The 26256-nt window shown below is 44.8% G+C and overlaps 3 non-coding genes across 3 annotated transcripts; all 3 read left to right on the top strand.

Moving 5' to 3' along the window:
- The first annotated feature begins 23358 nt into the window (after window positions 1-23358).
- On the top strand, window positions 23359-23555 carry LOC140066255 (U2 spliceosomal RNA). Its single transcript, XR_011848175.1, has one exon. It is a non-coding gene; the product is annotated as a U2 spliceosomal RNA (small nuclear RNA).
- A 780-nt stretch (window positions 23556-24335) lies between these two features.
- On the top strand, window positions 24336-24526 carry LOC140066253 (U2 spliceosomal RNA). Its single transcript, XR_011848173.1, has one exon. It is a non-coding gene; the product is annotated as a U2 spliceosomal RNA (small nuclear RNA).
- Window positions 24527-25306: 780 nt separating this feature from the next.
- Window positions 25307-25497, top strand: LOC140066252 (U2 spliceosomal RNA). The gene has a single exon (XR_011848172.1). It is a non-coding gene; the product is annotated as a U2 spliceosomal RNA (small nuclear RNA).
- Window positions 25498-26256: the final 759 nt, after the last annotated feature.

Raw genomic sequence — 26256 nt, 5'->3', positions numbered from 1 at the left:
TCAGTTTAAAAAACAGCTGGTTTCTAATTTTATTTATGAACCCATATTTGGCGTTACCTTCCAAACCTGCATCCAATCCTGAAGATATAGGTTCAGTTACCTGAGGAGTGGTGGAGGGGGGGGTCACTTACTTTCCAGACTCATTAGGGTGAAGACACACATGGCGTTTTTGGGCCATTTTTACTAAGTGCGTTTTCAGATCGTTAAAAACGCATGCGTTTTTGAACGTTTTTCATTGCGCAATTTCAGAAAAACGTTCAAAAACGCATGCGTTTTTAACAATCTGAAAACGCACTTAGTAAAAACGGCCCAAAAACGCCATGTGTGTCTTCACCCTTACACTTCATTGACATGAGAAAAGCTTAATACACAATACACTAGACAATAGATAAGACAAAAGACTTGTATGGAGTGAGATCCCAGCACAGGACACACAGTACCAGACAATTAACCCCTTAGTGGGCGGCTCCTGGGGGCAGGTGTCACCTGGCTGATTACCTGAAGCCTCACTAATCACTTCCAGTCTGGTGCTCAGAGCAGTCGGGTCCAGAGCTACAGCTTGTGGAAGGTGAGAGCCGGATACATTGTATATATTATTACTTATAGAGCAGCAGAAATTCCATGGATCTGTACATTCTATAAGGGGTCCACATACATTACTATAAGAACAAGTGGAGGGAGGACCCTGTGTGTGGGGCAATCACAATCTATATGTGAGGGGAGATGGAGACACAAGTGCTAGATAGTAATGTAACAGGATGAGAATGTTTTTTTTTAAACGTTTCCACTTTCTAGGAATTTGTTTATTGAATGTAATAACAATAATCCATAATAGAATGTTGTGTTTTAGTATTTATAGTGGGTCCAGTGCTGCTTATTAATATTATGTTTGGACTTGACTCAAATGTTGCTTTAGTATTTGTGTAGATCATTATGTAATTTTCTGAGCGAAAATCTAGATGATTTATGAATTTAAAAAGTGTTTTTGAGTGTTTTTGGGCAGTGTTTGATAGTAACTGAACACTTTGGTTTTGTGCTTTGGGCATCTTTGGTTCTAGTGACTAGTAATGGCTTCCTGGCTCTTGTATAGATGCTACTATGGTTGTGCGTTTTCAGATCGTTAAAAACGCATGCGTTAAAAAACGCATCCGTTTTTAAAAACGCATGCGGTTTTTGAAAAGGCATGCGTTTTTGTCCGTTTTTCCGAAATTGCGCAATGAAAAATGGACAAAAACGCGTGCGTTTTCAAAAAACTCATGCGTTTTTAAAAAACGGATGCGTTTTTAAAAAATGGTTGCGTTTTTTAACAATCTGAAAACGCACTTAGTAAAAACGGCCCAAAAACGGCCCAAAAACGCCATGTGTGTCTTCACCCAAAGGCGCTGTGAAGACTTTCTTTTTCTGCCTGATCCCCTGACCGCAGTGGTGCATAGAGGGCGCTGTCCCATCAGGTCTGCTCTTGTGCATAGAGGGCGCTGTCCCAGCGGGCCTGCTCTTGTGCATAGAGGGCCCTGTCCCATCAGGTCTGCTCTTGTGCATGGAGGGCCCTGTCCCATCAGGCCTGCTCTTGTGCATAGAGGGCGGCATTTCAGTTTAAACCAATAGCAGCAAACAGGCAAGAATAAACCCTGTGCAGCAGAAAAGTATGAATGCCTGGCTGGCTGCAGGCAGGGCACAGCACTGGGGTCCATCAGAGCCCCTGCATGCAGCCAGTTATTCACAATTACCGCTGCATGGGTTGAGACCGTTTTCATCATCACTATTAGGGCGTGTTCACACATTGCGCTTTGGTTGCATTTTCATTGCGTTTTAAAAACACATTACAACAGCTGAGATGAGGGGATTTGCCTAATTACATTACTGTTAACATTTGTTTACAAAATGCACTGTAAACTTAACGTTAACACATATGTTAACAAATGTAAATAGCAATGTAATTAGGCAAATCACCTCTCCTCAGCTGTTTGAATGCGTTTTAAAACGCAATGAAAACGCAACCAAAGCACAGCGTGTGAACGTGCCCTTAGTGTCTATAGCAGTGGTGGCGAACCTATGGCACTGGTGCCAGAGGCGGCACTCGGAGCCCTCTCTGTGGGCACCCAGGCCATCACCCCAGCATGAAGTTCACCAGACAGGACTCAAAGTATCTTCCTATAGAATCTTTCTACAATGATAGGCGAATTTGCCCTCTTCCTTTTAACTGCATTGGTGTCTTTAAGAGGGTGAACAATTGAAAGTCCTCAAAGAACAAGGAGAAATACATTACTGCCTAAATTGCTGTGCTGGCACTTTGCAATAATAAGTGGCTTTTGGTTGAAGTTTGGGCACTCGGGCTCTAAAAGGTTCGCCATCACTGGTCTATAGTGTAATCTGCTCTTGGTTCTATGTTACTTATTGTACACATGCAGTGCTGGTGTCTTGTGGGTTATTTGCGCTGTACTATGGTTATTGGCACGTTGAGGGCGCGTTCACACGTTCCACTAGCGACACGTACATAATAGCGGAACGTGTGAACGTGTGAACGCGCCCCTAGGGTTACGCCACACATGGTGTTTTTGGTCCCTTTTTAAGCATGTGTTTGGCTGCTTACAACCTGTTTATCTATTAAGATAATTGGGGAAAAACTGAAAAACAATGGAAGCGTTTTTAAATGGACTGAAAACTGATGCTTAAAAACAGGCCACTTCAATACGCCACTTTTGACACCACCATTAGGTTGCAGTCACACGTTGCGTTTTGCTTGCATTTAACACATGCGCTTTTAAACGGCTGAAAAGGAGATTTGCCTAATAACATTCTTGTTAACATTGCATTTACAAAACGCATGCGTTAATGCATGTGTTTGTTAACATTGCATTAACACTTGCGTTTTGTAAACACAATCTTGACAACAATGTAATTAAACAAAACTCCTCTTCAGCCGTTTAAAAACTCAACCTTAGGGCATGTTCACACATTGCGTTTTCATTGCGTTTTAAAACGCATTACAACAACTGTTAATAGTTTTTACACCTAAATAACATTGATGATTATGTTATATAGAATTGTTTCCCCTAAATCACTTCCTCATCCAGTCCCTATCCTTCCTTGGTTGAACTTGATGGACAAGTGTCTTTTTTTCAACCGTATAAACTATGAAACTGAGGAGAGGTGATTTGCCTAATTACATTACTGTTAACATTTTGTATTTACAAAACACATTGTAAACGCAATGTTAACATATGTTTTGTTAACACATTAATTAACATCCCTTTAACAAATGTAAATACTAATGTAATTGGGCAAATCACCTATCCTCACCTGTTGTAATACGTTTTAAAACGCAATTAAAGTGCAACGTGTAAACATGCCCTAAAGGTGAAGACACACATGGCGTTTTTGGGCCGTTTTTACTAAGTGCGTTTTCAGATCGTAAAAAACGCATGCGGTAAAAAACTCATGCGTTAAAAAACTCATTGCGTTTTTTGAAAACGTATGCGTTTTTGTCCGTTTTTCCGAATTTGCGCAATTAAAACGTTTTTTGCACATGCGTTTTTTACGATCTGAAAACGCACTTAGTAAAAACGGCCCAAAAACGCCATGTGTGTCTTCACCCAAAGGGTGATGTCACACATGGCGTTTTCAGTCCGTTTTTGGCAGTAACCATGTATTTGGCTGCTTACAACATGTTTAGCTATTAAGATAATTGGGAAAAACTGACCAAAAACGCCATATGTGGCATCGCCCTGAGGGCGCGTTCACAAGTTGCGTTTTGGTCGCGTTTTCATTGCGTTTGAAACGCATATACAACAGCTAATGAGAGGTGATTTGCCTAATTACATTACCGTTTACGTTTGTAAACGCAATGTTAACACATGTGGTAACAAAACGCATGTGTTAACGCGTTGTTAGCGCATGTGTTAACATCGCATTTACGATGCATTTTGTAAATGGAAATGTTAACAGTGATGCAATTAGGCAAATCACCCCTCCTCAGCTGTTGTATATGCGTTTCAATGGGGGACATTTACTTAAAGTGTCGGTGTCTGCATTGGCTTTGTTACCGACCTGCTCTCGGAAAGAAGATACACATTTAATATTGTAGAGCCATGCGTTTTTTACGATCTGAAAACGCACTTAGTAAAAACGGCCCAAAAACGCCATGTGTGTCTTCACCCTTAGGGCGCGTTCACACGTTGCGTTTTGACCTGCGTTTTCATTGCGTTTGAAACGCATATACAACAGCTGAGGAGGGGTGATTTGCCTAATGACATCACTGTTAGCATTTCCGTTTACAAAACGCATCATAAACATGATGTTAACGCATGCGTTAACAACGCATTAACGCATGTGTTTTGTTAACGCATGTGTTAACATTGTGTTTACAAACGTAAACGGTAATGTAATTAGGCAAATCACCTCTCATCAGCTGTTGTATATGCGTTTCAAACGCAATGGAAACTCGACCAAAATGCAACGTGTGAACGCGCCCTCAGGCTCTCCTCCACCCTCCAGTTTCCCTCAAAAACATGTGGGAAACTGGATGTAAATCTTGTTAGGTTCCCCTTAGGGTGAAGACACACATGGCGTTTTTGGGCCGTTTTTACTAAGTGTGTTTTCAGATTTTTTAACGCATGCGTTTTTAACAATCTGAAAACGCACTTAGTAAAAATGGCCCAAAAACGGCCCAATAACGCCATGTGTGTCTTCACCCTTATATGTCAGCCCCTCCCTGATGTCATACAGGGACCCATTAACCCTAATGGTTTACAACAGTGATTTTCAACCTTTTTTGAGCCGCGGCACACTTTTTATACTTAGAAAATCCTGAGGCACACCACCAACCAAAATAGCACAAAATGACACTAAAACAGTCATAAAAGGCCCCCTTTACTAATAAAACCCCCCTAGCGCCTCCCTTTACTAATAAAAACCTCTAGCGGCCTCCCTTTACTAATCAAAAGCCCCTAGCGGCCTCCCTTTACTAATCAAAAGCCCCTAGCGGCCTCCCTTTACTAATTAAAAGCCCCTAGCGGCCTCCCTTTACTAATTAAAAGCCCCTAGCTGCCTCCCTTTACTAATAAAAAGCCCCTAGCTGCCTCCCTTTATTAATAAAAAGCCCCTGGCTGCCTCCCTTTACTAATAAAAAGCCCCTAGCGGCCTCCCTTTATTAATAAAAAGCCCCTAGCGGCCTCCCTTTACTAATTAAGAGCCCCTAGCGGCCTCCCTTTACTAATTAAGAGCCCCTAGCGGCCTCCCTTTACTAATTAAGAGCCCCTAGCGGCCTCCCTTTACTAATTAAGAGCCCCTAGTGGCCTCCCTTTACTAATTAAGAGCCCCTAGTGGCCTCCCTTTACTAATTAAGAGCCCCTAGCGGCCTCCCTTTACTAATTAAGAGCCCCTAGCGGCCTCCCTTTACTAATTAAGAGCCCCTAGCGGCCTCCCTTTACTAATTAAGAGCCCCTAGCGGCCTCTCTTTACTAATTAAGAGCCCCTAGCGGCCTCTCTTTACTAATTAAGAGCCCCTAGCGGCCTCCCTTTACTAATTAAGAGCCCCTAGCGGCCTCCCTTTACTAATTAAGAGCCCCTAGCGGCCTCCCTTTACTAATTAAGAGCCCCTAGCGGCCTCCCTTTACTAATTAAGAGCCCCTAGCGGCCTCCCTTTACTAATTAAGAGCCCCTAGCGGCCTCCCTTTACTAATTAAGAGCCCCTAGCGGCCTCCCTTTACTAATTAAGAGCCCCTAGTGGCCTCCCTTTACTAGTTAAAAGGCCCTAAAGGCCTCCCTTTACTAATTAAAAGGCCCTAGAGGCCTCCCTTTACTAATAAAAAGCCCCAGCCTCCCTTTACTAATAAAAAAAAGACCCCTAGCTGCCTTCCTTATACAAATAATAACCCTATATACTTACCCTTGATGTCTTCTTCCGCGTAACTTCTCTCCTAATGGCGATCCGCCCATCTTCTGTAGCTCCTGCACCGCGCGGCCCATGTCACGTGACTTACGCCACCTGACGTCAGGTCGCGTCAGTCACGTGACATGGGCCGCGCGGTGCAGGAGCTACGGAAGATGGGCGGATCGCCGACGCGAGGCTTGTTGGTAAGTATGGGGGCCAAAACACGGGGGCGCGGCGGCAGCACTACACAGGGGCTCCCCGCGGCACACTCAACCATGTGCCGCGGCACACAGGTTGAAAATCACTGGTTTACAAGACTCAATGGGGGACATTTACTTACAGCAGTGATGGCTAACCTATGGCACTGGTGCCAGAGGTGGCACTCGGAGCCCTTTCTGTGGGCACTCAGGCCATCACCAGAGATGACTCCAGGTATCTTTCTGCAGTCCCAGACAGCCCAGGACTTGCTGTGCACAGAGCTATTTTAAAGTGACAGCTCTACCTGGGACTATTTTCTGCTTTATTGGTGCCTCAGGTGCTCATATCAATGAAAACTGTGACAGAGAAGGGAGTATAAATCACAAATTACATTTCTGTGTTGGCACTTTGCAATAAATAAGCGGGTCTTTGTTGAAGTTTGGGCACTCGGTCTCTAAAAGGTTCACCATCACTGACTTACAGTGTCGGTGTCTGCATTGGCTTTGTTACCGACCTGCTCTGGGAAAGAAGATACCCATTTAATATTGTAGAGCTGTGCAGAGACATTTCTGGTGCCGAGACCATTTTCTGTCCTTGGGACCAAAATCTGTCCCGAGCACCAGAAATGTGTCCCTGCTAGACCAGTTTTTCTTTTGGTCTACTTTCCGCCAGTTTACAGCGCCCAAAAAGGGCTGCGACACATATTAATTGTGTCTGAGTTTCCACTCCACCAAAGCCACGCCCCTTTTCGGAGAAGAGTCGGAGCAGACGGAAAAAGTCATTTTTTCTGGCGCCGCCAGCTAATAAATAGGTCTGAGAGCAGAACATGTGGTGAGAGCGCCACAAAACTGGCGTAAACGCCATAGTAAATGTCCCCCAATGTCTGGAGGCTCAGGACCCTCCCTGCTGTGTCTAATTAACCTGTCACTGACCCCCTTATAGACTGAACAATGGGGGGCGGGCTGTGTATGAGGGGGTCTCGTTAGGATCATACACTTACATGAACCAATGAGTTTCTCCTGGGGACTATGTTACAATTTCTTTTTTGTTGATGTTCAATCATCTTTCCAAATGTCTGCGTGAAGAAATCGGACACAATAAATATTAGATTTCTATTATCTTGGTGCCTTATATTGTGATGTAATAACCAGTGGATAATCCTGGCAGCGCACAGGCTCCGCTCACTGCTCTTCATCTGTTTGTTTTGTAGTTTTCTCACTTGCAGGTTTTAGTTGATAAAGGTTTTTGAAGCCAAAATCAATTCCACATCAGTTTAAAAAACAGATGGTTTCTAATTTTATTTATGAACCCATATTTGGCGTTACCTTCCAAACCTGCATCCAATCCTGAAGATATAGGTTCAGTTACCTGAGGAGTGGTGGAGGAGGGGGGGTCACTTACTTTCCAGACTCATTACACCTGATTGACATGAGAAAAGCTAAATACACAAACCATAATACACAATACACTAGACAATAGATAAGGCAAAAGACTTGTATGGAGTGAGATCCCAGCACAGGACACACAGTACCAGACAATTAACCCCTTAGTGGGCTGCTCCTGGGGGAAGGTGTCACCTGGCTGATTACCTGAAGCCTCACTAATCACTTCCAGTCTGGTGCTCAGAGCAGTCGGGTCCAGAGCTACAGCTTGTGGAAGGTGAGAGCCGGATACATTGTATATATTATAATTTATAGAGCAGCAGAAATTCCATGGATCTGTACATTCCATAAGGGGTCCACATACATTACTATAAGAACAAGTGGAGGGAGGACCCTGTCTGTTAGGGTGAAGACACACATGGCGTTTTTGGGCCGTTTTTACTAAGTGCGTTTTCAGATCGTTAAAAACGCATCCTTTTTTAAAAACGCATGCGTTTTTGAAAACGCATGTGATTTTGTCCGTTTTTCCGAAATTGCGCAATGAAAAACGGACAAAAAAAGCATGCAATTTTAACGATCTGGAAACGCACTTAGTAAAAACGGCCCAAAAACTGCCCAAAAACGCCATGTGTGTCTTCACCCTTTAGGGCTCACAATCTATATTGGAGGGGGGTGGAGACACAAGTGCTAGATAGTAATGTAACTGGATGAAAAGGTATTTTAAAAGTTGCCACTTTCTAGGAATGTTTATATTGAATGTATCAATTCCCATTTATAACAGAATATTGTGTATTACATGTATACAGCGCTGGTTATTAATATTATGTTTGAGCTTGACTTGAATGTGGCTTTAGGATTTATTCAGACTGTAGTTATGGGGATGTTCTGGTGTCAAGGACCAATGTAGCATTGAAGGGTGATTTTTAGTCCGTTTTTGGGCTGCTTTTAGTTGGTGCCTTTTCAGATCGTAAAAAACGCATAAACGAAAAGCTGAATATAATCTAGAGTGTAAAAGTGTTTTTATGCTTTTGTGGAATCCCTTGTTCCTATAGTTTAGGTATATTTGTAAGGTGCAGTGCGGTTTAGTCCTTGGCTGTTACATATCCAGACATCACATTGTTGGCTCACACCTTCCCTACAAGTAATGTCAGTACAGTCTTATCTCTGCATCAAATTGTTCCATTGAACATAAGATATTTATCCCAAAATCAACATGTAGCCCCCAGTTTTTTTGTTTTGTATACCAATCCCCCCCATATGTTGGGCACTGCGTCCCCTTCACACCCCCCATATGTTGGGCGCTGCTTCCCCTTCACCCCCCCCCCCATATGTTGGGCGCTGCTTCCCCTTCACCCCCCCCCCCCATATGTTGGGCGCTGCTTCCCCTTCACCCCCCTTCCCATATGTTGGGCGCTGCTTCCCCTTCACCCCCCCCGCCCATATGTTGGGCGCTGCTTCCCCTTCACCCCCCCCATATGTTGGGCGCTGCTTCCCCTTCACCCCCCTTCCCATATGTTGGGCGCTGCTTCCCCTTCACCCCCCCTTCCCATATGTTGGGCGCTGCTTCCCCTTCACCCCCCCCCCCCATATGTTGGGCGCTGCTTCCCCTTCACCCCCCCCCCCCCATATGTTGGGCGCTGCTTCCCCTTCACCCCCCCCCCCCCATATGTTGGGCGCTGCTTCCCCTTCACCCCCCCCCGCCCATATGTTGGGCGCTGCTTCCCCTTCACCCCCCCCCATATGTTGGGCGCTGCTTCCCCTTCACCCCCCTTCCCATATGTTGGGCGCTGCTTCCCCTTCACCCCCCCTTCCCATATGTTGGGCGCTGCTTCCCCTTCACCCCCCCCCCATATGTTGGGCGCTGCTTCCCCTTCACCCCCCCCCCCCCATATGTTGGGCGCTGCTTCCCCTTCACCCCCCCCCCCCCATATGTTGGGCGCTGCTTCCCCTTCACCCCCCCCCCCCCATATGTTGGGCGCTGCTTCCCCTTCACCCCCCCCCCCCCATATGTTGGGCGCTGCTTCCCCTTCACCCCCCCCCCCCCATATGTTGGGCGCTGCTTCCCCTTCACCCCCCCATATGTTGGGCGCTGCTTCCCCTTCACCCCCCCCATATGTTGGGCGCTGCTTCCCCTTCACCCTCCCCCCCCCCCCCCCCATATGTTGGGCGCTGCTTCCCCTTCACCCTCCCCCCCCCCCCCCCCCATATGTTGGGCTCTGTGACCCCTTCACCCTCCCTCCCAATATGTTGGGCTCTGTGATCCCTTCACCCCTCCCTCCCCCCCCCCAATGTGGAGGGCTCTGTGACCCCCCCCCCCCCAATGTGGAGGGCTCTGTGACCCCTCCCCCCCCCCAATGTGGAGGGCTCTGTGACCCCTCCCCCCCCCCCCCCCCCCCCCATATTTTGTGAACTGTTTATGAGGCATCTCATAAGAATAATACACTTAGTGATTATAAGGATCATGTGAGTTTCTCCTGGGGACTATGTTACAATTTCTTTTTTGTTGACGTTCAATCATCTTTCCAAATGTCTGCGTGAAGAAATCGGACACAATAAATATTAGATTTCTATTATCTTGGTGCCTTATATTGTGATGTAATAACCAGTGGATAATCCTGGCAGCGCACAGGCTCCGCTCACTGCTCTTCATCTGTTTGTTTTGTAGTTTTCTCACTTGCAGGTTTTAGTTGATAAAGGTTTTTGAAGCCAAAATCAATTCCACATCAGTTTAAAAAACAGATGGTTTCTAATTTTATTTATGAACCCATATTTGGCGTTACCTTCCAAACCTGCATCCAATCCTGAAGATATAGGTTCAGTTACCTGAGGAGTGGTGGAGGAGGGGGGGTCACTTACTTTCCAGACTCATTACACCTGATTGACATGAGAAAAGCTAAATACACAAACTGTAATACACAATACACTAGACAATAGATAAGACAAAAGACTTGTATGGAGTGAGATCCCAGCACAGGACACACAGTACCAGACAATTAACCCCTTAGTGGGCGGCTCCTGGGGGAAGGTGTCACCTGGCTGATTACCTGAAGCCTCACTAATCACTTCCAGTCGGGTCCAGAGCTACAGCTTGTGGAAGGTGAGAGCCGGATACATTGTATATATTATTACTTATAGAGCAGCAGAAATTCCATGGATCTGTACATTCTATAAGGGGTCCACATACATTACTATAAGAACAAGTGGAGGGAGGACCTTGTGTGTGGGGGCTCACAATCTATATGTGAGGGGAGATGGAGACACAAGTGCTAGATAGTAATGTAACAGGATACAATGTTTTTTAAAAGTTTCCACCTTCTAGGAATGTCTATATTACATGTATTAATTCCCATTTAGAATAGAATATTGTGTGTATTACATGTATACAGCGCTTTAGTATTTGTATTTTTAGTACATTTAGCATTAGTTTTAGTATTATTATTTTATCATTAATATTTAGTATTATTATTATTTAGGATTATTATTGAACATTGTATTAATAGAGCATCCCCATGGGGATCTGTACATTCTATGAGGGGTTCACAGAAAGTTTAAGCTTTCAAGGAATGTCTGTATTAAATGTATTATTTCCCATATTTAGTTGTTTTTTACAGGTTTACAGCACTGGTTATTTAATATTATTTTTGACCTTAACTTGGATGTGACTTTAGGATCTATTCAGACTGTACCATGAACCAATGTAGCAGCTTAAGCATATGTTAAGATTTCTGTATTATGATGTTTTGATGTGTCATCCATTGTCTTCTTCCTTTGTAAATCTAATGAGATGGGTCGTTACCAGAGCTCCACTGTGCTGTAGTTTCACATTCCCTACTGTAGTTTCACAGGCTGTTAAACTGTCTTTGAACATCGTCCTCCTCATTCTATATGACAGTACAGCAGACAGAGGGATGGGCGAAGTGCTTAGGTCAGTGGTGGCGAACCTATTGCACTGGTGCCAGAGATGGCACTCGGAGGCATCTCTGTGGGCACACAGGCCATCTCCCAGGCACAGAGTTTGCCAGACATGGCATCTTCCTGCAGTCTCAGGTAGTCCAAGTACCGTATATACTCGTGTATAAGCCGAGTTTTTCAGCACAAAAAATGTGCTGAAAAACGTCCCCTCGGCTTATACACGAGTCTATAACAAAAAAAATTACCCACTTAAAAAAAAAAAAAACTTAAATACTCATCCTACGATGTCAGCGCGGCTCCCCGATGTCCCGGATGTCAGCACGTCCCATCTTCTTTCTTCTCCGCGGCTCCTCTTCTTTCTTCTATCTTCCGGCATGGAGGCGGCCATGGTTTCTTAGTGGCCGTGCATACTATGACGTCAGCAGCGGCCGCGTCATAGTATGCGCATGCTAGAAGAAAACATGGCCGCGTCCATGCCGGAAGAGAGAAGAGGAGCCGCGGAGAAGAAAGAAGATGGGACGCACCGACATCGGGGAGCCGCGTGAATACATCGGAGGGTGAGGTATATGAGTTTATTTTTTTTAAGGGCCATGGGGGCCGGCTGGCTGTATACTACTAGGGGCTTGCTGTATACTACTAGGGGCTTGCTGTATACTACTAGGGGCTTGCTGTATACTACTAGGGGCTTGCTGTATACTACTAGGGGCTTGCTGTATACTACTAGGGGGCTGCTGTATACCACTAGGGGGCTGCTGTATACCACTAGGGGGCTGCTGTATACCACTAGGGGGCTGCTGTATACCACTAGGGGGCTGCTGTATACCACTAGGGGGCTGCTGTATACTACTCGATGGCTGGCAGGCTGTATACTACTCGGGGGCTGGCAGGCTGTATACTACTCGGGGGCTGGCAGGCTGTATACTACTCGGGGGCTGGCAGGCTGTATACTACTCGGGGGCTGGCAGGCTGTATACTACTCGGGGGCTGGCAGGCTGTATACTACTCGGGGGCTGGCAGGCTGTATACTACTCGGGGGCTGGCAGGCTGTATACTACTCGGGGGCTGGCAGGCTGTATACTACTCGGGGGCTGGCAGGCTGTATACTACTCGGGGGCTGGCAGGCTGTATACTACTCGGGGGCTGGCAGGCTGTATACTACTCGGGGGCTGGCAGGCTGTATACTACTCGGGGGCTGGCAGGCTGTATACTACTCGGGGGCTGGCAGGCTGTATACTACTCGGGGGCTGGCAGGCTGTATACTACTCGGGGGCTGGCAGGCTGTATACTACTCGGGGGCTGGCAGGCTGTATACTACTCGGGGGCTGGCAGGCTGTATACTACTCGGGGGCTGGCAGGCTGTATACTACTCGGGGGCTGGCAGGCTGTATACGACTCGGGGGCTGGCAGGCTGTATACGACTCGGGGGCTGGCAGGCTGTATACGACTCGGGGGCTGGCAGGCTGTATACGACTCGGGGGCTGGCAGGCTGTATACGACTCGGCGGCTGGCAGGCTGTATACGACTCGGCGGCTGGCAGGCTGTATACGACTCGGCGGCTGGCAGGCTGTATACGACTCGGCGGCTGGCAGGCTGTATACGACTCGGCGGCTGGCAGGCTGTATACGACTCGGCGGCTGGCAGGCTGTATACGACTCGGCGGCTGGCAGGCTGTATACGACTCGGCGGCTGGCAGGCTGTATACGACTCGGCGGCTGGCAGGCTGTATACGACTCGGCGGCTGGCAGGCTGTATACGACTCGGCGGCTGGCAGGCTGTATACGACTCGGCGGCTGGCAGGCTGTATACGACTCGGCGGCTGGCAGGCTGTATACGACTCGGCGGCTGGCAGGCTGTATACGACTCGGCGGCTGGCAGGCTGTATACGACTCGGCGGCTGGCAGGCTGTATACGACTCGGCGGCTGGCAGGCTGTATACGACTCGGCGGCTGGCAGGCTGTATACGACTCGGCGGCTGGCAGGCTGTATACGACTCGGCGGCTGGCAGGCTGTATACGACTCGGCGGCTGGCAGGCTGTATACGACTCGGCGGCTGGCAGGCTGTATACGACTCGGCGGCTGGCAGGCTGTATACGACTCGGCGGCTGGCAGGCTGTATACGACTCGGCGGCTGGCAGGCTGTATACGACTCGGCGGCTGGCAGGCTGTATACGACTCGGCGGCTGGCAGGCTGTATACGACTCGGCGGCTGGCAGGCTGTATACGACTCGGCGGCTGGCAGGCTGTATACGACTCGGCGGCTGGCAGGCTGTATACGACTCGGCGGCTGGCAGGCTGTATACGACTCGGCGGCTGGCAGGCTGTATACGACTCGGCAAATGTTGAGATTTTAACATAGAGAATTCTGTCTTAAAGGACATTTCATCCACTTTAGTAGCAGTTTAGAGGTTCTTCCTTTAAGGGTGTTGGGCTGCTATGGATCTGTGTTGGTTTGTCAGTGGTAATCAGGCATAGACGGGTGTAACTAGGAGAGGTAGACTTCTGAATGCTTCTCACTGAAAAATGGACATATTACACACACACACATTTTATATACAAACGCCTACAGTTCTTCACACATTTTATACACTCTTACAGACTTATACAATCATAGAGAGCATACACACACATCACATCACATATACATACACACAAAGTGCCATATACACACATACAGCATATACACACATACCGTATAAACACACACACCATTCACCATATACACATCAGAGACACACAGCATATATACAGTGCATATATATTTAGCGTCTGGTTGGCGGATTGGGCCTCCTAACACTGCGGGCCCCATAGCGGCTCCTATGGCTGCTACAGCTGTAGTTAAGCCTCTTGACATGGAAGTAGTCGATTGCCATCTAAAAGGTGCATTTGAAAGGTAACTACACATGCAGGCTTCAGATCTGTGCTATTGTTTTCCATTAAGGTGCTGCTCCCATGATTTGTTTTTTTTTTCACTTCCTAAAGAGCTGCACTTGTTTCACGCTATTAGGATGTGTAGTATGAGGCATTGGCCAGGATTTTGTCCTGGTCACAGTCAACTCAAGACAGACCGTTTTCCTGAGGATTATGACCTTTTTTTCTGACTGTATTGGAGGCAATCTTAACGTATTGCTTACTATGGGAGAATTATGACTGTAAATACCAGAATTAGTCAAAATTAGGATTAGGTACATTGTTTTTAAAAAACCTCAAATTGGAGAACTGTGTAGAAATATATGGCAGATGAATTACATAAAATGTGAATGTCCATAAGGGGAAACCATGATGATGGGGGTAGGTCAATTGTGATACAAAGTATTTGCTAGAATTACCCTTTTATATATTGTTACCCTGCCCAATTACAATTTTTTGCAATTGTATTTGGTAGTTAAGGTCTTTTTGTAATATTAGAATTAAAGGGGTATTCCCACGAAGTTTCTTTAATATATTCAGGATAACAAAAAAAATAAGACATTGTCTAATTTACTGTTATTAACAAAAATACTGCACTTCACAGATATAATTCCAATCGGTCTCTATCAGTTCTGGTGTACACAATTTAAGTTGCCCCTAGAAGTGACACTAACTTCTGACGTGGGTTCGGGGAAGCCATCTTGGATTTCAGTGTATGAGCCTGGCGCACTCTCTTGCGCGCATTTTATTTACTCAAATTTCATCCATGTTCTCTGTATAAATAGTGCAGAGGATATTGATTTCAGTAGTAGACTGATGGTGCAGAATTCATCCTTTGACCATTAAATTTTCAGCTCCGTCGTCTCCCAGGCGCAGCTTTAGTTGTGGGATAAAAATGCTTGAGCAACTACATGTTTTCTGATGCTTGTGGAATTGCTTCTGGTGTTTTGTAGTGTCAGAATGTTTATAAGCAAATACACATCTTATATAATTATCTGTGTAGCTGTTGATGACCTGTGGACGTTTTATAGTCATGGAATGTTCTACTCCAGAAGTCTCGGTGACTCCTCCGCTGCAGTAGGGCCCTGCTGTACTAGTGTATTTCCCTCTAATTCCCACCAGCCCCTACCAGGTGATCACCAGATAGCAGAGGAATGGGGGTGCTTCGGCGTACAGCCTTAGTCATGATCAGATCATGACTAAGGCTATACGCCGAAACTCGTCTATCGCTAATATTGCGATGTATTTGTGATCGGATTGTAACCAATAAAGAAAAGGATTTCTTCACCTAAATTGTGAGTGCCGGATCCTCTTTCCATTTGAAGTTGCTGTAGCGGCCTGTAGTAGCCTCAGGCTTTTCCTGTGCACCCGGTGAGGATAATCATCACTCTCTGTGAGCTGGATCAACCACGGATGTTAAAGTTTGAACTACTTAAAGGGGTTCTCTGGAGGTAGAAAAACATGGCTGCAGTCTTCCAAAAACAGAGCCTCACCTGACCATGGGTAGTGTGTGGTATTGCAACTAAGCTCCATTCATTTCTATACAGCTGAGCTGCAGTACTGGCAGTAACCATGGTCAGGTGTGGTGCTGTTTTTGGAAGACTGCAGCCATGTTTTTCCACCTCCTGAGAACCCCTTTAACTCTTTTGGTATCTCACACAGCCGTTTGATGTTGTAACCCTGTGTACAGTGACATGGCCACTCTGCCCCTGTACGACCGGGGGTGAAAGCTTATCATTTTATTAACTGTGCCATTCTGTTTCATGCCAGGATGCCGGCTGTCCTGCCCTGAACTTCTTTCTTGACTCCATTGATTATAGCATTGGTTATTGGTTGGTTTCTGGGGTTTTCTTTATTTTCATTCGTACAGTACTCTGTTCAGAATTTCGTTTTCTACATTATTGCACTTGTGTGTACCTGTGTGGTTGTGTGTGCGCGCATGCAAAATGATTTGTGTTTTCCACACACACTTAGTTTTCCGGTGCCATCCTCTAAAATATGTAGCAACACATGGAATTGTAAGGTATGACTAAGGACAGCAGTGTAGCAATGGCCACAATGTGTTTCCGCCTTTTTGTTTAAGTGATATCACTTTTTAGCAAGTTTTTTTGATTGAATAAATGTTTAGTTTTCCCTAGAACATAACACCAAAGAAAGCGATAATAGACCTCCATGAACATTTTTGGGCATCAGTCTGGTGATGGGTCAAGGTAAGTTGATTACTACATGTTAATACATGTAGTATTCTGTATTGATTGAGGTGAACCTGTCAGCAGGGGGTTTTGTTTTTTTTGGCTATATAATCACAATCTGCTGTCGGTCCCATTACGCTGAAACATTTGAGTAACAGATTTGTTAGTTTGCTCTTGAGATATTGTATTTATAAAAATGATCTGCCTAATCATCTACACCAATGACAACCTGCTTTTAATAACATCATATCTTAAAATTATAGTTCCAATGTATGTGAAAGTAAAATATAGTAGCAATATATCTTTAGAAACTTTGATTCTTTAAGTCTACAAGTAGAGTCTTAAAAAGTCTTAATTTTATCTATAAATATACAGTGCATACATAAACATACATTTGTGGGGTGTATATTTATTTTCTCATATGTATGATGCATATATAAACATTGCTAAACTAATGATATATTACAAGTTAATGCTGTTGTCAGACCCGGCAAAAGATTCCCGGTTCCTGGACATCCTTCCCGGTGCTTTTTTGGAGTCTCAAGATGACTGACCCCGGTATTTAGCATGTTGAGAAAATTGTAGAAGTATTGTGTGAAAGACTGTCACAATGGTCTTTAGCATAGACCGACCCATCATTTATACATGTTGAGTCTTCCTCCCAGCTTGTAATGTCATTTTGAATGGATCAATGAATATGCAGTATAGCTCAAAACGCACATAGAGCTGTCCAAAGGAGGGCGGTTTAGTTCCCATGTTTGACGACCGAGGGCGTTCCTGAGGGAAGTTGGTTTTATCATCATGTACTGCCATCTATCAAACGACGTCAAAACAAATTGCAGACTGATTGGTTAGTTTGGATTTGGCAGCCATTTGAGTATTTCTTTTTTTTTTTTCGGCAAGATGGAAAAAGAGCCGTATCCTTCGGTAATTCGCTTTTTGCTTTTGGATGTGAAAAAATGCGAGGAGATAAAAGCAAAGTTGGATGCCGGTTATTGGTGCACTTCGCCATCTATGACACAGATATTGATTTAACTTAATTAAACGTGGGCGAACATCCGTTTTTCAGGACGCCCCCGGCAACAATGGTTACCAAGGAAATCATTCCAAAAGTCCCTGACATGATACTCACTGATTAACGAACTAAAGTGCACAGGCCGTAGGTGTGTCGACCGGGACGGCAATTAATATTTTACATGATAAGTTGGCAATGATGGGTGCCGCAATTGCTTATGCTGCACAACAAGTTGATGTGTCTGGTAACTTGGAAGCTGTGTTAGGAGCAATTTAAGTGAAATCCAAATGCTTTTTGCGTTGAGTTGTCAGCAGTGATGAAACCTGGATACATCATTACACACCAGAAACTAACCAACAATCAAAACAATGGATTTCTCCCGCTGAATTTACATCCATTGGATGTAAAGTTCATGGTGCCGATTTATTTATTTTTTTGGGATGCGTACGGTGTCATCCTCATGGATGTTTTTAGAAAAATGAAGAACGATCACTGGACAATACTACAGTGAGTTATTGGACAGCTTCCATAAAAAATTGAAAGTGACATGGCGGCATTTGGCGAAAAATAAGGTGCTGTTTCACCATGATAAAGCACCAGCATATTCATCCGGAGTTGTCGCCAAACTGCACGTATTGCATTATGAATTGATGCCGCACAATCAATGTGGCTCCCTGTTGTCTTTTTTTTCTTGTTCCCTAATATGAAGAAATGACTCGCTTGAAAAAAATTTAGCTCAAACGAGGAAGTCATCGCTGAGACAGAGGCGTATTTTTGAGAGTTTGACAAATCCTATTGTTTGGAGGGGGTTACAAAAAAAAATGCCTGTAACGTTGGGAGAAGTTTATCTTTCTAAAAAGGGGACTATGTCGAAAAATATATATTTGGAAAAAATGGTGTCTTCATTTCTAACACGGTAACTTATTGAATCGCCCTCGTAGCTGTCCAAAGCAGCTGCTTAACCCCTTAACGCTCTGCGCCGTAGCTCTACGGCGCAGAGGTATAAGGGAAGTATGAAGAGGGCTCACGGGCTGAGTCCTCTTCATACAGAGGTGGGGGTTTTTGCATTTTGCACAAAACCCCCACCGCTAATAACCGCGGTCGGTGCTTGCACCGATCGCGGCTATTAACCCTCTAAACGCCGCCCGCAAAGTCGCGGGCGGCGTTTAAAAGACGGCGGCGCGCGGGCGCCGCCATCTTTTTTTCGATCGCCACGCCCCCGAACGTCATCGGGGGGCGGCGATCGGTTACCATGGTAGCCTCGGGTCTTCTCTTGACACGAGGCTACATGGTTTATGCAGGTTCGTTACAATGAGCCAGTGGCTCATTGTAATGTAAGACCTGCAAAAACGCCATATATTGCAATACTGTAGTATTGCAGTATATGGTAGGAGCGATCTGATCATCTAGGGTTATTGTACCCTAGATGGTCTAAAAGATAGTGAAAAAAAAAAGAAAAAAAAAAGTTTAAAAAATAAAAAAAATTAATAAAATATTAAAAGTTCAAATCACCCCCCTTTCCCTAGAACGGATATAAAACATAACAAACAGTAAAAATCACAGACATATTAGGTATCGCCGCGTCCCAAAATGCCCGATCTATCAAAATATAAAAACGGTTACGGCCGGCGGTGACCTCCGAGGCGGGAAATGGCGCCCAAATGTCCGAAATGCGACTTTTACACCTTTTTACATAACATAAAAAATGAAATAAAAAATGATCAAAATGTTGCACAGACCTCAAAATGATAGCAATGAAAACGTCGCCTCATTTCGCAAAAAATGACCCCTCACACATCTCCGTGCGCCAAAGTGTGAAAAAGTTATTAGCGTCACAAGATGGCAAAAAATTTTTTTTCTTTTTTGTACACATTCGTTTAATTTTTGAAAATGTATTAAAACACAATAAAACCTGGATAAATTTGGTATCACCGCGATCGCACCGAACCAAAGAATAAAGTAGGCGTGTTATTTGGAGCGAAGAGTGAAAGTCGTAAAAACTGAGCCCACAAGAACGTGACGCACGTGCGTTTTTTTTTCAATTTTTCCACATTTGGAATTTTTTTTCAGCTTCGCAGTACACGGCATGTTAAAATAAATAACATTACGGGAAAGTAAAATTTGTTACGCACAAAATAAGCCCTCACACAGGTCTGTACACGTAAAAATGAAAAAGTTATGGATTTTTGAAGTTGGAGAGCGAGAAATGAGCCGGAAAACCCTCCGTCCTTAAGGGGTTAATGATGTATAACCCTGTTTGTTTTAACACATTTAAAGGCAACCTTAGATATTTCTAAGTTGGAGGGAAAGGACAGTTGAGTGACTGAGGCTCGCTCATCATCCAGTTATCCGGTGTCCAAATAGTAATACCTAGTGTTACTTTTATGGTTTACTTGGCAGAAAGTTATATATCTTTCTTTTTTGAAAAGACTTCTTTTTATGCCCAAATTACAAGTACTCAATTATTTTCAATTGAATCCAATGTAGGTAAAGTAAGCAAACAATAAATAAAACTAATAAAGAAATAACTTGTGCCTATGTGCTTCTGATAATTACATATTTCTTTGTTTGGTGAGGTGGGGTTGTGGTAGTAGCAACAGTAATAGCACAATTTAATATGAGAGAATCTGATTAATTCGTGGCATTCCCAAAGCTGATGAAATGCTGGCATTTTAAGTTGAAACTGAAATGTTGTCTTTTTGATTAATAAATATTTAATTTTTTATAAAATTGGATCACGTGCTGCCATCTTTTGGCCACACTTGCACATACATCAGTAAATGTATTTAATATTTGTTCAAAAACTGATCATACACTGCCATCTTGTGGCTGGAATGTAATTTGCCATACTGTTCCAATTCAATTAATTTGATTTTTTTTTTTTTTTTTACTGTGCTGTTGTAAATGCTAAGGATTTGTAAATGTTAAAAGAAACCTACCCTTTCATTTGATGGAGTATAAAGCAAACGTACCTTGAGACTGCTGTAGCTACACTTTTGCACGATCATATCTTGGTTAATCCCTGTGCTGAGTCGGTTTGCTGATAAAACAGAGATGACATTATGATAATGAAGCTCTGTCCCTTCTATGTCTGACCTGGCGCTTGCTTTGCGCTCCTCATAGCAGGAGAGTTTTCGCTTCATCTCCTGCCAGACAGGATAATCAATTGCTGCACCATCCCCCAGCTGCTGTGAGTTATTCGGCTCAGGTTGGATAGTGCTTGAATAGTCCTGCTTTATTAAGCTTTCTACAAATTGTTTGATGTGTGGAACAAAGAATGTCTAAGTCCATAGGAGATACTGACTAGACACACTCCCAAAAACAGCTAAGGGTCTACTCCATAACATAACAGGTTCTCATTCACATTCGGGATGAGGGAGGAATCTCGCCACCCCTTTTTTTGGGTTAGGAATAAAGGTCTCCTGGGTGCACTGCTCCTCTCTCCGTCTCCACTCTCTGGATCGAAGTATGCACCCCGTCCCACTCTTGTGTCTGAGGTTCAACGTTGTCCCTGTGTTGTAGATTATGGACAGATGGTTTAGAATGCCCGGATTAAGGTTACAAACGATTTATTGTCTAAAGTCACAAACGAACATAAAAAGCGTGCATATCAATTCCTTAAAACCAAAACTACTTATTTTAAATTGCCAAATTATCAAGTGAGGTAAGGTTGTCTAAAGAAAGTCATTTGTTGCTACTACTTTCCATAATTCTGTTCTATTAATATTTATATGATATATTTATATTACTATTAAGTGACTGTGGCTTCTGTCTGGCGCAGATTGTGGCTGACTGCACTGTGTTTTGGAAAAGGGAATAGGTGGGAACGAGAGGCGATATGGTGGAAGTTGTTGATATTCGTGGGAGGAAGAAGTGAATGACAGCTTCCTTTTTATAGAGCCTGGGAGGTAAATCAGTAGCTAATTAGCATTTATTTTTAAAGATATATATTTTTAGTAATAATAAACTTTAATTTTTATCAAAAAAAAAAGAATCTATATAGCTTTAAGTGTGTGAACTTGGCTATAAATCCGAAATGGGAATTGGTTTATTAGTTGTAATAGGTTAGAGCAATAAATCACCATCTGCTCAATATTTGGATTTTTTACATTTGTAATCTGTTAATAATGTAGTTCATAGTGTAAAGTATAATTTTAAAAAATTCCCACATCTTTGTATACACACTCACATTGTGCAAGTCTGCATGAAAGTGCAATAGTTAAGTGAAATTTGGGCATTAGTGAAGGGGCTCATTGGGTTCAGCTCGCTCAGAAAAGCCGGCTCTTGTGGCTTCTGATCTAATCCCTATTAAATTTATAATACTAAGCCACAATCAAGCCGGTCAATCACCCCATGCCATTCCACCTAACAGTAATGTATCTGCCTTGAGAAAGCGCTGAGCGGCGCGAAACGGCCCGTCGGCTCTGCGTGCCTTCCATGTACCACTTTTTGTGAATAAAGAAGACATTTTCACTGGATTGGTGGGTGCTGCTTCCTCCTTTAATCTGTATTTGGACCCCTGTATTGTTCTCTGAAGCTGAAGCACAACCACAGTTATAGCTACTACACTTTCACCTCCTGCCCACCTTTTCAGCCATGACATGCTGTTCGGCCCACATATTGACTGTGCCTGCAACGTTTCTGCTCTTATTTTTTGACGGTTCTAAATGGATAAATGAGTCATTGGCTCCCTGATTTTAGCTGGCTTGTTTTGCTGGTGATACAGTTGATTCTCAATCCACGTACATTTATTTTGTGACACTGCAAACTTCACATTGCATTGGTAACTTTATTGTTAAAGGGAACCCGTCACCACTATTTTCACAAATACAGCTAGTGACAGGTTCCTATAGAGCTCTAATAACTATTTGACACCCTGCTTGTAGCTAAAAATTATGCCCCTGAGATTCCCATATATTCAACTTTATAGTTTTATCTGGTAACTAAGCATGGCTACATGTAGTCCAGGTGGGCGTGGCCTCCTCGGGCTGAATCCAGCAGCTCCTCCCCATCCCTATCTCTGTATGCTGCTATAATGTCATGTGACCAGGGTGACATCATCGCAGGTCCTATAGCTTTTGTAGCATTAGGAACTGTACACTATGAAATCACAGCATATTTTATCAAATGAAATCACAGCAGCCTGCATGGAGAGGAGTGGTAGTCCATGGAGGCTGCTGTGATGGTTTTATGTGGTCAGATATGTACATGGGGTATAGTTTTCATATTAAGTAGCTCAAGGACCTTTGATGATGTCACCCTGGTCACATGACATTAGGCCACGCCCCCGTGGACTAGCTCCAAAGCTGCATAGATACCAGGCAAGATTATAACTCTGATTTTATGGGGATCTGAGGGGAACAATTTTTAGCTAAAAGCAGGAGGTCAGATAGTTACTAGAGCTCTATAGGAACCTGCCACTACCTGTATTTATGAAAATAGTGGTGACGGGTTCCCTTTAAAACACAAACTACCACATTGTGTAATATGAACTCAGCACCAGCACAGTCCATGAGCCACAATGAGACACAACCTCTATCCCCTGAGCTATGAGCTAATTTCTACTTTGTGTCAAACAGTTTTGTAGGATTATAATCCTATTGTTGTGGTTTAAGCTTTAGTATTCACCTAAAAAGAATTATTCGTTACGCTTATGGAGAATATTAATAATGCATAAATTACACTCCCAGGAGTCATTAGGTTAAATCACTCGCAAAACGTAATGCTCATATTTTAACATGTATGTTAAAAAATTATGAAATCAGAGTGCATTAAGGACTCGACAAAAGGAAATCATCTTAGCTGTAATCTAAATGTGAAGTGTCTGAAGGGTCGATTGTTAGGTAGAATATATATTTTATCTATATATAGACGCTTGCTTTTGCATCCGTCGTCGTCGCCGCCGCCAAAGATCAAGTGTAGTATCTGTTCTTATCAGTTTAATATCTGATACGTCCCCTATCTGGGGACCATATATTAAATGGATTTTTGGAACAGGGAGATGGAAAAAGAGCTTGCTCTGTCCACTCCACGCATTGACCTGGTATTGCAGTACCTCCAGGACCGGTGCACCCCTTCTTAACTTGGTGAAAAAGATAGAGAAATAAATAGCAAAACTTTGGAAAAGGGAAAAGAAATGGAGCCGAAGTTTGCAATGTGACGTCGACGACGCTCTTGTGCTTTGTCACCTACTCAGGTGTGTTGTGTGCTGTGTCTTTTGCAGGAGGAACAAAGGCTTCTCACTAATTGATTAATGAGGTGCTAAATGGGCCCGACCCGGAACAAAGGAAAAAAAAAAAAAAGGAAAAATAAAAGTGACCTAATCGGCGGCCTAATTAATTGGAGCTAATTGGATCATGATTAGTCTGGAGCCGTCTACTTGAATCGAAGACACCTGCAGGTTGAGATTTGGCTGCTTCCTCCTCCACTGCTAGCAGTCACAGTCTGAGAAGGTGCGAACGACCGAAGGTAAGCTGTAGCTATCAGCGTGTGCTGGAGCGAGCGTGCTTGTCCCCTCACACCGTCCAGCGGCTGTGTCAAGAGAAAGGAAAAGTGATCTCTGAGCCGTCAGGCAGGCAGGCAGTCGGTCGGTCAGACTGACTTGACAAAAGAGTTGTTGTGGGGAGGGTGTAGCAGCGGGCGGCTGGCAGATGAAGTGCAGACGCCCGCTCGCTCGGCCCCCCTGCTGCTTTGCGGGGGAGGTGCCTGTTGGGGGCGGTCCTATGCAGATTAATCGTCCCCACGCAGAGGACTGTGTGACTTGCAGAGTAGGTTTTTCGCCTCCTGGCGGTGTCTCCTCTCCGTGAGCAGTGCTGAGAGTTCTGAAGGGGGCCCGGTCTGGGCGAGCTATGGTCGGTATCGCTTCTCGGCCTTTTGGCTAAGATCAAGTGTAGTATCTGTTCTTATCAGTTTAATATCTGATACGTCCCCTATCTGGGGACCATATATTAAATGGATTTTTGGAACAGGGAGATGGAAAAAGAGCTTGCTCTGTCCACTCCACGCATTGACCTGGTATTGCAGTACCTCCAGGACCGGTGCACCCCTTCTTAACTTGGTGAAAAAGATAGAGAAATAAATAGCAAAACTTTGGAAAAGGGAAAAGAAATGGAGCCGAAGTTTGCAATGTGACGTCGACGACGCTCTTGTGCTTTGTCACCTACTCAGGTGTGTTGTGTGCTGTGTCTTTTGCAGGAGGAACAAAGGCTTCTCACTAATTGATTAATGAGGTGCTAAATGGGCCCGACCCGGAACAAAGGAAAAAAAAAAAAAAGGAAAAATAAAAGTGACCTAATCGGCGGCCTAATTAATTGGAGCTAATTGGATCATGATTAGTCTGGAGCCGTCTACTTGAATCGAAGACACCTGCAGGTTGAGATTTGGCTGCTTCCTCCTCCACTGCTAGCAGTCACAGTCTGAGAAGGTGCGAACGACCGAAGGTAAGCTGTAGCTATCAGCGTGTGCTGGAGCGAGCGTGCTTGTCCCCTCACACCGTCCAGCGGCTGTGTCAAGAGAAAGGAAAAGTGATCTCTGAGCCGTCAGGCAGGCAGGCAGTCGGTCGGTCAGACTGACTTGACAAAAGAGTTGTTGTGGGGAGGGTGTAGCAGCGGGCGGCTGGCAGATGAAGTGCAGACGCCCGCTCGCTCGGCCCCCCTGCTGCTTTGCGGGGGAGGTGCCTGTTGGGGGCGGTCCTATGCAGATTAATCGTCCCCACGCAGAGGACTGTGTGACTTGCAGAGTAGGTTTTTCGCCTCCTGGCGGTGTCTCCTCTCCGTGAGCAGTGCTGAGAGTTCTGAAGGGGGCCCGGTCTGGGCGAGCTATGGTCGGTATCGCTTCTCGGCCTTTTGGCTAAGATCAAGTGTAGTATCTGTTCTTATCAGTTTAATATCTGATACGTCCCCTATCTGGGGACCATATATTAAATGGATTTTTGGAACAGGGAGATGGAAAAAGAGCTTGCTCTGTCCACTCCACGCATTGACCTGGTATTGCAGTACCTCCAGGACCGGTGCACCCCTTCTTAACTTGGTGAAAAAGATAGAGAAATAAATAGCAAAACTTTGGAAAAGGGAAAAGAAATGGAGCCGAAGTTTGCAATGTGACGTCGACGACGCTCTTGTGCTTTGTCACCTACTCAGGTGTGTTGTGTGCTGTGTCTTTTGCAGGAGGAACAAAGGCTTCTCACTAATTGATTAATGAGGTGCTAAATGGGCCCGACCCGGAACAAAGGAAAAAAAAAAAAAAGGAAAAATAAAAGTGACCTAATCGGCGGCCTAATTAATTGGAGCTAATTGGATCATGATTAGTCTGGAGCCGTCTACTTGAATCGAAGACACCTGCAGGTTGAGATTTGGCTGCTTCCTCCTCCACTGCTAGCAGTCACAGTCTGAGAAGGTGCGAACGACCGAAGGTAAGCTGTAGCTATCAGCGTGTGCTGGAGCGAGCGTGCTTGTCCCCTCACACCGTCCAGCGGCTGTGTCAAGAGAAAGGAAAAGTGATCTCTGAGCCGTCAGGCAGGCAGGCAGTCGGTCGGTCAGACTGACTTGACAAAAGAGTTGTTGTGGGGAGGGTGTAGCAGCGGGCGGCTGGCAGATGAAGTGCAGACGCCCGCTCGCTCGGCCCCCCTGCTGCTTTGCGGGGGAGGTGCCTGTTGGGGGCGGTCCTATGCAGATTAATCGTCCCCACGCAGAGGACTGTGTGACTTGCAGAGTAGGTTTTTCGCCTCCTGGCGGTGTCTCCTCTCCGTGAGCAGTGCTGAGAGTTCTGAAGGGGGCCCGG

This window comes from Engystomops pustulosus, chromosome 6, assembly GCF_040894005.1.
Source record: "Engystomops pustulosus chromosome 6, aEngPut4.maternal, whole genome shotgun sequence".
In the NCBI taxonomy this organism is placed as follows: Eukaryota; Metazoa; Chordata; class Amphibia; order Anura; family Leptodactylidae; genus Engystomops; species Engystomops pustulosus.
This window is presented reverse-complemented; position numbering and strand designations above follow the sequence as displayed.